Below are 10,272 nucleotides of genomic sequence, written 5' to 3'. Positions count from 1 at the left end.
AGCTAGGCGTTGTATCTGGGAAGGTCAATAGAACCTAGATGTTGGGTCATCGAAGAAATTTATGAATGGTCACAAGTGGATGATTAGGAAAAAAGGAATTACCTGGACAATCGGGGATGTATGAGGAGGGGTACCCTAGATGTCTTCTTCCTCTACCTCGATGGGTTGATCGGCAGCTTAACCTTGAGAATGTCGATTGATGACATGGTTAAGAATGAAGTGAAAATGATTGTTGAAAGAAGGATCGAAAAATAATTAAGTAAAGTTACCTACTGACGGTGAAGAGGGGACATCTATTGACACATCGGCATGTGGTGGCGATGTGATGGCCAAGGCTTGACTGGAGGAGCCTTGTGACTTGCGGGCTGGTACCTTGGTACTGATAATCTTGCGCTTCCTTCCCACAACGACGTTAGCAAGAGACGGTGCGTCATGGCCGATATGTTGTTTGTTGGTAGGCGGTGCGTTGTTGATCGGCTGGCCACTTCTGCTGATAGTCAGGGGGTTGGTACTCTCAACCTGTTGGAATAAGTGTTGGAGGAGTACGAGAAGGAGTATTATGAATTAAAAATATAAGGAACAATTTTTTGTGCATACCTCATCATTGGCTCCTTGGTAATCTTCATCCAGAACGATGCAGTAAGTTCTCAATGACTCATAGAAGAGATGCTCCTGCCATTCTGACCACCATCGGGCAAACGGGGCGATGGTGAAAGATGTGATCTGCCAACCGGCGAGCTGCACTGCGTTGGTGCTGGGTTCCAAGCTCTTTAGCCGATTGTAGGCAAGACCGTCATTGACAGTGTCTCTAATATAGACTTTGTCAGCAAAGTAAGGGAGGGGTGGCGCTTCACCAAATCCCAGTTGCCTGGCTACTACCGATGGATAGTAGAACTCGAAGGTGGTGTACCCCGTCCAAACGTGAAACTATCAGGCAAGATTCTTGGGGCGACTATTTCCTTCATGCTGTTCGTGCCGTACTCATCATTTCTCCAAGAGTCGAGCTGGAACTTGATGGGGTTTTCATAATCGTTGTCGTCATCATGGTATGCAAACCAGATGGCAGAATCTTCAGTAAACCCATTATAAAAGCACTTGAAGAAATCAGTTGTGCCCAAGATGTCAGGATCATTGGCAATCAATATGGCAGCTCCACCAAATGAAGTGCATCGGCGGGTGACCATCTCTTCTTCCTCAGCAAATTTCTCCGATGGGAAGGTCATTTCTTCCAGATTGATTCCCATAGCCCGATGCATGTACATGTTGAGCAATAGCTGGATGAACCACCAAGGACCCCCAAGGTTGGAAATCGGCTAATCGGTCCTGAGTTTGATTGATACTTGATGAAGCAAATGGTAAACCGATCCCAAAAGATGTTTACCGAGAGGGATCAAATTTCTGCTGGTTAAGGTTTCGGCCATCTTAAGAGTATTGCTCGTCGGGCCGACAGCTTTACCATAGAAAATAAATTTCTTGAGCCACATGTTAACGAAGGCCGTGTGCTCTCTGACCGATACTGAACCGGTTTTCATGTTCTTGCTGACATAGCCTTTCCACCCGCCGATACTCCTAGTCTCTATTTTGAAAGAGGCCTTATCCAGAAAGGTGAAGGATCGATCAGGGGCAGAGATGTTCATGCCAGTCAACATGAGGACATCTAATAGGGTGGGCGTCATCGGGCCATGGCCGAATAGAAAGGCGATTATGGTGTCAGACCAGAAGAAGGAGGCCGATGTGAGCATCGGCTCATTCCTAACCATTTCCGATAGAGACAAGTTCAGACATTGGCTAATGTCGTACTGCTCCCAGTCTGCCCGGTAGTTGTTCGCTACCCTACGGAACCAGTTTCTCCACACCAGGAGTGATGCTTGGCCAAGATCTGAAGGCTTGAGACCAATCTAAGTTCATGTTGGAGACCTTAAAGGGGATCCTACTAGTTTCCAGATTGATCAAATTGGTTGGATCTGGGCTGCCCATAGGACCTAAGCGAACCATACTAGGTTGGTCGGATAGGGGAATGGTGATCTCGTTCCTAAGATCCTAAGAAAAATGACAGAAAAAAAAGAAGATGCAAAAAACCATGATCCCCAGATCGAAATGGTAACACAAAAAGGAGGGGAATTGAGGATTATTTACCTGGGGGATCTCTGAGATGGAAGCCATTGGTGAGGCCTTGAAGCGGTCTAGGTGCTCGGGGAAGAGTTCGCTCGAGATCTGGAGAGCGGTGGAGCAGATGAGTTCTTGAGGAGAGAGAAAGCTTGGTTGTGAATGAAGGCTGGTGGAGAAGAAAGGGGGAGTGCATTGCTATATTTATAGATTACACCCCTAAGAGAAGGTCCTGGAGTTAATGCGCCGCTTGCGCTGGGTACGAGGAACTGCATGAAGCATTGTTTGAAATGACCGTTCGGAGAAATTAATCATGATGAGAGATAATTTCGGAGCAAAAGCATATTTTACTCCAAAACTGGGGGGCATGTGTTGACGCTGTTTTTTGACGCGCGTCAAGATTAATATTGAGGGAAAAGAAAATTGCTGATTTGGAAAGGCAACGACGGATTTGGCAAGGAAATCGGCTGATGGTTTGTTGCCGATTGAAGATTATGTTGACTGGCAGGAAGATAAGGTTGACCAAATCTTAATGGGCTCTGGTTTGGAAGGCGATGTTTTTATTTAGGATATTTTTCTTTTGCGCCATGCATGTATTTTTCGTAATCGGCTTGGACTCGGTTAGTACAAGGTATAAATATGTATCCCTGGTCATTGTATAAAGTTTGATACACATCCAATACAACAAACCTTTACAATTTCCTGCAACTTTTTTTTTCTTTTCGGCGACTTCTTTCGAGCCGATCAAGGACGTCTCACATTCGAGTGACTTGGTTTGCTTGTAAGCTTTCATTTTTATCGAATTAATCTAAGCTTTAGTTCAACCGGCGCATCGCTATTGCTTCGTTTAGATTTATTCACAATTTATCGATATTTGTTAGATCTATAGGTTTTTTCTGTAGTTTTAGCTTTTATCAAATCTATCTTGCTCAAAGTACGTTTGATCGGTCGGCTGTAAAACCCCTTGTTTCTGCTCTGAATCCTGCAAAGCCGGTTAGATCTGTTTTGAGGGTGGCCGTGTTCAAATCTACACATTCATAGTCTTGTACACTGCTTTTAGCACGTGTCGGTTAGATCCAGCCGACTGTCGCTACTCGCAGTCGGCAGTCCTTGCCGATTCCCTCAGATCACTTTAATACTAGTTTATCCCGATAGTTTGTTGTTTTTTGTATTGGCAGTGCCTTGCCGATACGCTGTGTGAGGGTTATTCAGAAATCCAGCCAATACGCTCTCGAATTTAACATTTGCCTACTCCTTGTCAATTTACAGGTCAAATTGACTGGCACACCTCGGTTTGAAAGTGTTTGCAGTCTAAGCTTGGCAAACGGTGCTCTCAGGCTTGGTGTGTCAATCTTTCATGTCAACAGCACAATACACTATTCTGGATAGATCGTTGGCTGCACGACTGCTACTTGGAAGACTTGGCTCCAAATGTCATCAAGTGTGTTCCTGTGAAACTAAGAAAAACAAGATCTGTGTATGAGGCTTTGCAGAATAACATTTGGGTTACCGACATTAGAGGCACAAATGGATGGCATGGCCTTGCAGAATATCAGGAGCTTTGGGATACTCTGAATGACTGGAATCTCAACACAATAGATGATGTGCATTAGTGGAGGTTTGAAGCTTCAGGTATTTTCTCTACAAGATCAGCCTACATAAACTTTGTTAGTTCCATCTCATTCGAACCATGGAAGCGGCTATATGGAAATCATGGGCTCCAAGCAAGTGCAAGACATTTGTATGGCTTGTAATTAGAAACCGCTGTTGGATAGCAGATCGGCTGCACAAAAGGGGACTCCCTCACCCGGAACGCTGCCCCCTTTGCGATCAGGTCAATGAGACAGTTCAGCACATCCTTACTTCGTGTGTGTTTGCAAGACAGTTTTGGTTCTCGGTCCTACAACCATTGAATTTAGCCCATGTGATGCCAAGCCGCAGTATTAGCTCTTTTGCAAAGTGGTGGCGAAGGTTGTGGAAGAAGATTCCAAAACAGCTTAGAAAAGGATTCAACTCTCTGTGCATACTTGGTGCTTGGACATTGTGGAAACACATGAACACTTGTGTGTTTGATGGGGGGTCTCCATATCTGCAGCAAGCACTCCAGACTTTCAAGGATGATTTTCAGCTTTGGCAGATTTCTGGGGCTAAGGGGCTTGCTGCCTTGGACTCAGGAAGGGTGCTAGCTCAGACGTAAGTGTAGTTTTTTCTTTGTGGTTAGGTCCTTTTTTCCGTTTTGTTCTATAATAGTTTCTTGTGAGTACCTTAACAGCCCGTGCTCTTGTCCAGGCATGGTGCCATTATTTTTTTGGACTAATTCTCTCTCTTAATACAAAATACGCAGCTCTACTGCGTGTTCGACAAAAAAATGAAATCTAAAGGAAAAGTGAATAGTACCTAGCGATAAACCAGAGAATCTGATACTAGATAATGGGACTAAGACCCGATCTTCTAATAGGTAGATGGTAAGTCGAATTGTGGTGATCACGACGTAGATGATCCAATGGACTCCGACTGAGCTGATCGACTTTCTTGCAATCACAACACCACTATTCCAATGGTTATCAAACGAGCATGAAGCCCCGATGATCTCGCCAAGAAGGATAATCCATACAAACGATCCGAGAACACAAGCAAGAACTAGTAAAGGCAATAAGAAATTGCAAGTTGGGGTTTCACAAACCAAAGTAGCAGCCTAGTCGGTCTGGTATAAGGCGAAATCTCACAAACAAAGTGTGCATATGCAATCTAAGCAAAACCTAAGTTCTGGAGCAGTACATAGGTGATATTTATAGAAGGAAACAACTCTCCTAAAAGGCTATGGGCGCATGCCACTACTTGGGGAGGTGGAAGGCCAACTGGTTCAGTATTCATGGAGTCCTTTGAAGTTCTCGTGTGTCTTCTCAGCTTCTGTGGAGCCTCGGTAAATCAACCATAACTTTTTATTGGAAGTCCAAATGGTGCTCCGTTTGTTGGGTTGGAAAGTAGACTTGATAAGGTTTCCAACCATATATGATATGAACACTGAAACATGACAGATTGGTAAAGAATTCCACGTGAATTTTAGGTACTTGTCATGAGAACTCAGTCTTGTGTATGTAGTCATTGTTGCTTGTGTAAACTTGGTGTAGAGCTTGAACTGGTGTATTTTCTGATCCCATGTTCCTAAGCAATAAGACATCAAAAGACTTTAGTAGCATCCCATCCTCATGAATATTAGGGTGTAACATTAGGAAGAAGGCACCTCAAAATTCAAATAACGTGCACGAGACCTTGTCATTGGTCCTTCTAAAGAACTCGGTGTAGAATTAGTGACAAGGAGTGTATCCAATGTGGTGATGTCCTCATCAAATAGGACAACCATCAAGTATGTATTTTTCAAATGATTTAGTACAAGCTTTGGAATTGCTTTGGAAATTTTGAGTGATAGCACACCAATAATGTGGAATTATTACCAAGGTTCTCTTTCTCATAGTTTTGCCGTTTTATGCTTTTTCATATTTTGCCCTTCTATGCTTTTTCATAGTTTTGCCCTTCTATGCTTTTTCATAGTTTTGCCTTTTTATTCTCTAGGATGGACATGGGTACATGATCACAACCTAAGACAATGACGACAGCTCATTTTATTATGCTACTTGTTTTGAACGAACGGGCACGAGATTGTGCCTATTTCATTGATAAAGAAGAAGAGTACATCCGGCTAACCGGAAAGAAAAGCAAAAAAAGATTACTCTCTCTGCATTAGTGACTCCAGATGTTTAGCTCCAGCGAGAGCCCAAGCTGCAGCCTCATTCTTTATTTTGGAGAAAAGCCCTGGGGCTGACATTTCCTGCTTCCTAAAAATTCTGGCGTTTCTCTCACACCAAATCTCCCAGACAATCAAAAGGGAGAGGGAAAGAATTCCTTTCCGTGGGACATGTTCACTTGAAGTGATGTTGGTCCACCATTGTAGAGTGTCCTCACTCGGCCTCCACTGCTGCAGGCACAGAGCGGGCTGTGCCGTCCAAGACGCAACTAGGCTCCACACTCTTCTTGTGAAACGGCACTCTAACAGAAGGTGAAAAGCGGTCTCTGAGGCACTTCGACAGAGGGAACAGGAGGGATTGTGCGGCCATCCCCTACGTTGTAGCCTGTCCGAAGTCCACACTAGGTTTTGAGTCACCAGCCAGGCGAAGAATTTACATTTGGGTGGCACCCAAGCCCTCCAGATCCTTTGTACTTTTGGGGCTTTGACATTGCCAATAAATTGTGCTTTATAAGCTGAGGCCGCAGTGTATTCTCCAGTCTTCGTGAGCTTCCACTTGATCTGATCTTCCTCATTTTGATATAGTTGTGCGTTCTGAAGCATCCCCCATAGCTTGAAAAATTCGTGGACATGGACAAGCGCAAGCCCCTCTGCTCTACGTATGTCACGTATCCAAGTATGACGCTGTAGTGCGGCTGCCACTGTTCTATTCTTCGGACGGGTAATTTTGAAAAGGTTAGGCGCTATGTCTTTCGGCCTGCAGCCCTGCAGCCATCCTGAGTGCCAGAAACTCGTCCTATTACCATCGCCGACTGAAATTGTCATGCACCCGCAAAGAGAAGACCATCGGTGTCATCACACGGTGTTTTTGTTCCTACCCAAGCTTTTTCAGGAGACACCCATTCATGTCAAAGCCACTGCAACCTGAGAGCTCTGGCGAATCTTTCAAGGTTCAGAATTCCCAAACCACCATTTTCCTTGGGCATGCCACATTTAGTCCAGTTTACTTTGCATTTCCCTCCCGTGAGTGTCATGTCGCCTGCCCAGAGGAACTTTTTTCGTGCTTTGTCAAGCTCGTCAAGGATGTCCTTGGGCTTTTCAGCACTGAAAGCAGGTATACAAGCAGCAAAGAAAGCACTGATTTTGTCAGACAGACCCGTCCATCCTGAGTGAGATGTGGCCCGTGCCAGACCGCTAACTTGGAAGTTGCTTTTTCTAGCAGCGGTTGAAAATCAGATTTCCGCAGTCTCCTTACAGTGAGTGGTAGCCCTAGGTATTTTGTAGGGAAACTGGTGCGCACGACAGGGAATCCAGCCAGAATGTCATCCAGGTTCATGCCCTCACAACTGATCGGTGTAACGCTTGTTTTCAGTAAGTTCGTTGTAAGGCCGGTGACTTCGCCTAAGTTCTTGAGGATGAGCGCCATGTTATTGATGTCCCTTCCAGCTGGCTTTACGAAGATAACCGCATCATCAGCATACATGGAGATCAGAAAATGGGCAGCCCTTCCTCGGAGCTTATGCAGTAATTTTAGCTCAGTGGCCTTTAGAAGCAGCCGGTGCAGTGGGTCAAATGCAAGGATGAAAAGAAGTGGGGAGAGGGGGTCCCCTTGCCGCAGGCTGCGACCGTGCTGGATGTGTTCGGTGGGAGTTCCGTTCACCAGAATTGTTGAAGTAGATGTGGAAAAAATCGCTGCTATCCAGTTTATCCAACGCTGGGGGAAACCTCTATGCTGCATCAGGGAGAGCAAGTAATCCCAGCGTACTAAGTCGAAAGCTTTAGAGATGTCAAGCTTGAAAAACAGTGAAGGCGTCCCGCTCCGGTGGAATCATTGTGCTAAGTTCCTGACATAGAGGAAGTTGTCGTGTATGCTTTTTCCTTTAATAAAGGCGCTTTGGCAAGTAGATATGAGTTCTTGCATTTTCGGTGCAAGCCGGAGAGCCAGTATCTTGCTAATAATTTTCGCAAAGGCGTGGATGAGGCTTATCGGCCTGAAATCCGAGACGGGCTCAACCTCCTCTTTTTTCGGAATGAGGACGATATTTGCTTTGTTTAGCAGGTTGAGGTTTGCACATCGTCCCATGTGGAAGTAATTGATCGCCGCTAGAAGGTCATGCTTGATTAAGTTCCAGCATTCCTTGAAGAAGCAGCCCATGAAGCCATCCGGCCCCGGAGCCTTGTCGTGTGGTAGTTGTTTAATGGCAGTCAGGACCTCATGGTCAGAGAAGGGGTCGTCCAAAGCAGCGAGGATGACCGAAGGCAGGCCAAGGGCGTCCCAATTGAAGTCCCGCGCACGCATCGGCGGATCCGCCATAATAGTGGAGAAATGATCGTGAATGAGTTGTTGCTTCTCTTGATGAGCAAAGACCCATCCCTGTCCATTCCGCAGGCGTTGAATGAAGTTTTTTCGCCTTCTTGAGGTCACCTTAAGATGAAAGAATTTGGTATTGGCGTCACCTTCCTTGAGATAGGAGATTCGCGAGCTTTGTTGTTTCCTGGCCTTCTCGATTATAGGCCAGCCAAGAATGCGCTTCTTGAGCTTGCACCGGAGACGGTGTTCTGAATCCGTGAGTTCTCTAGATTCTTGAGCAATGTCCAGCCTCAGGATGACTTCTTGGGCAATGTGTAACTTTAGTTTGGCGTCTAAAGTTAGAGCTTTGCTCCAATTATGTAGGGCTTTTGCAGTCACGTGAAGCTTGTGGCCAAACCGATGAAAAGGCTCCGTGTGCGACGTTGGCTGTGCCTAGGTGCGAGCCACGACATCCTGGAAGCCTGGGAGCTTCACCCAGAAATTTTCAAACTTGAAAGGCGTCGGCTTGTGAAAACCCTTGTGATGTGCTAGCAGTAGCGGGCAATGGTCGGAGGGTGACGACGATAAAGCATGGAGTGAATGACTCTCGAAAGTTAGATCCCAGCTCTCATTGCAGAACACCCTGTCTAGATGAACGAGCGTCGGGCGCCTCCTCTCGTTGCTCCACGTGTATTTGCAGTTCTGTAAATGTATTTCTTTTAGCTGGCAATGGTTTAATGCTGCTCGAAATCTCCTCATCAGCCGCAGGTTGAGGTTGCTGTTATTTTTATCTCGTGCTCGGTAGATGATATTGAAATCACTGAGGATGAGCCATTTGGTTCCCGTCAATGGCTTTAGGCTGCTGCAGGAACGCCTCCTTCCCTCTTGCTCTAGACGGGCCGTAAACTGTAGACAGAAGGAAGGAGTCGGATGAATGGTCGCAGCTGTACTGTCGCCGATACCGAGAACCGCCCAATAGCGACGTTCGAAAGATCGACTACCGCATCATTCCAAAGGATTAAGATTCCACCTTTGGTTCCAACAGAAGGATTGTAAGCGAAACAGTTAAGTTTGTAAGCGCCTAGGAAGCGTGCGAGGCCGTCATCAATGTGCTGAAGTTTTGTCTCGCAGGCAGGCAATATGACATGTGTTCGCCGCAATTGTTTCATGCACCGCTAAACATCTTGCCGCCATGTTTAATCCTCAAACATTCCAGGAAAGGATATCGAAGTCGTTGTGACTCATGGAGGCCGAAGGGGGCTCTTCTGACATGGAGAGGAAGTAGGGAGCTCATGGCAGCAGGGGGAGTTCAAGTGTCGACGGTAGTAGCGCCGTGGAGCAGCAACGGTATGTGGTCGAAAGTCGCATCCGCCAAGGCGGGTGTGTAGGAAGTACAGGAGTTTTTTGGAGCCCGAAGGTCGCAGCCAGCAGGGCGAAAGTGCAGTAGCTAAACGGAGTTCTCTAGTGCCCGAAGGTCGCAGCCAGCAGGACACGGTTACGCGGAGTAAAATAGATACTTGGACATGCCGAGACATAAGGGTGTTGGATGCTCATGAGCTTGGCTGGGGCGATCAAGCCTGGTCAGCTGCAGCGTCTTCCTGGAGGTCCTCAATGGTGGCTCCCGCGTGTTGAAGCAGCGCGTCATTGACGTTCTCTGCCTCATCGTCGTCAAGGTCGAAGATCGCTGTCATCCCCGCCACTATCTGTTCTGGGAGAGGCCCTGAGAACATGCTGATGAAATCCTGTAGGAGTTCCTCAATAGGGCGCAACTCGTCCTCAGAGAGACCCTACTTGTTATTTCCATGCATGTCTAGCTTGGCCTAGGGAAGACGGATCAAGAGGGTGACAGCACCTAATTAGCGCACCGTTAGGGCAATGATATAATGCCTAGATGCATGTAATTAGGACTGATAGGACTGATAGGGATACAGTAGGATCCCTATGAACTATCGACATGTAACTGGAGATGGTAGGGACAATACATATGTGCGGGCATAGATAATAAAGTAATCAACCCTATCCGTGTTGCTAAGTTTACTATTCTCTCAATATTCAGCATGGATAAAGTTTAAGAACCAACATGGATGAGGGTTTCTACTGCGGTGATATTAAATTTTCTAGGAATAATTTG

This window comes from Panicum virgatum, chromosome 2N, assembly GCF_016808335.1.
Source record: "Panicum virgatum strain AP13 chromosome 2N, P.virgatum_v5, whole genome shotgun sequence".
In the NCBI taxonomy this organism is placed as follows: domain Eukaryota; kingdom Viridiplantae; phylum Streptophyta; class Magnoliopsida; order Poales; family Poaceae; genus Panicum; species Panicum virgatum.
The sequence above is the reverse complement of the archived record's forward strand: the minus strand, read 5'-3'. Positions refer to the sequence as shown.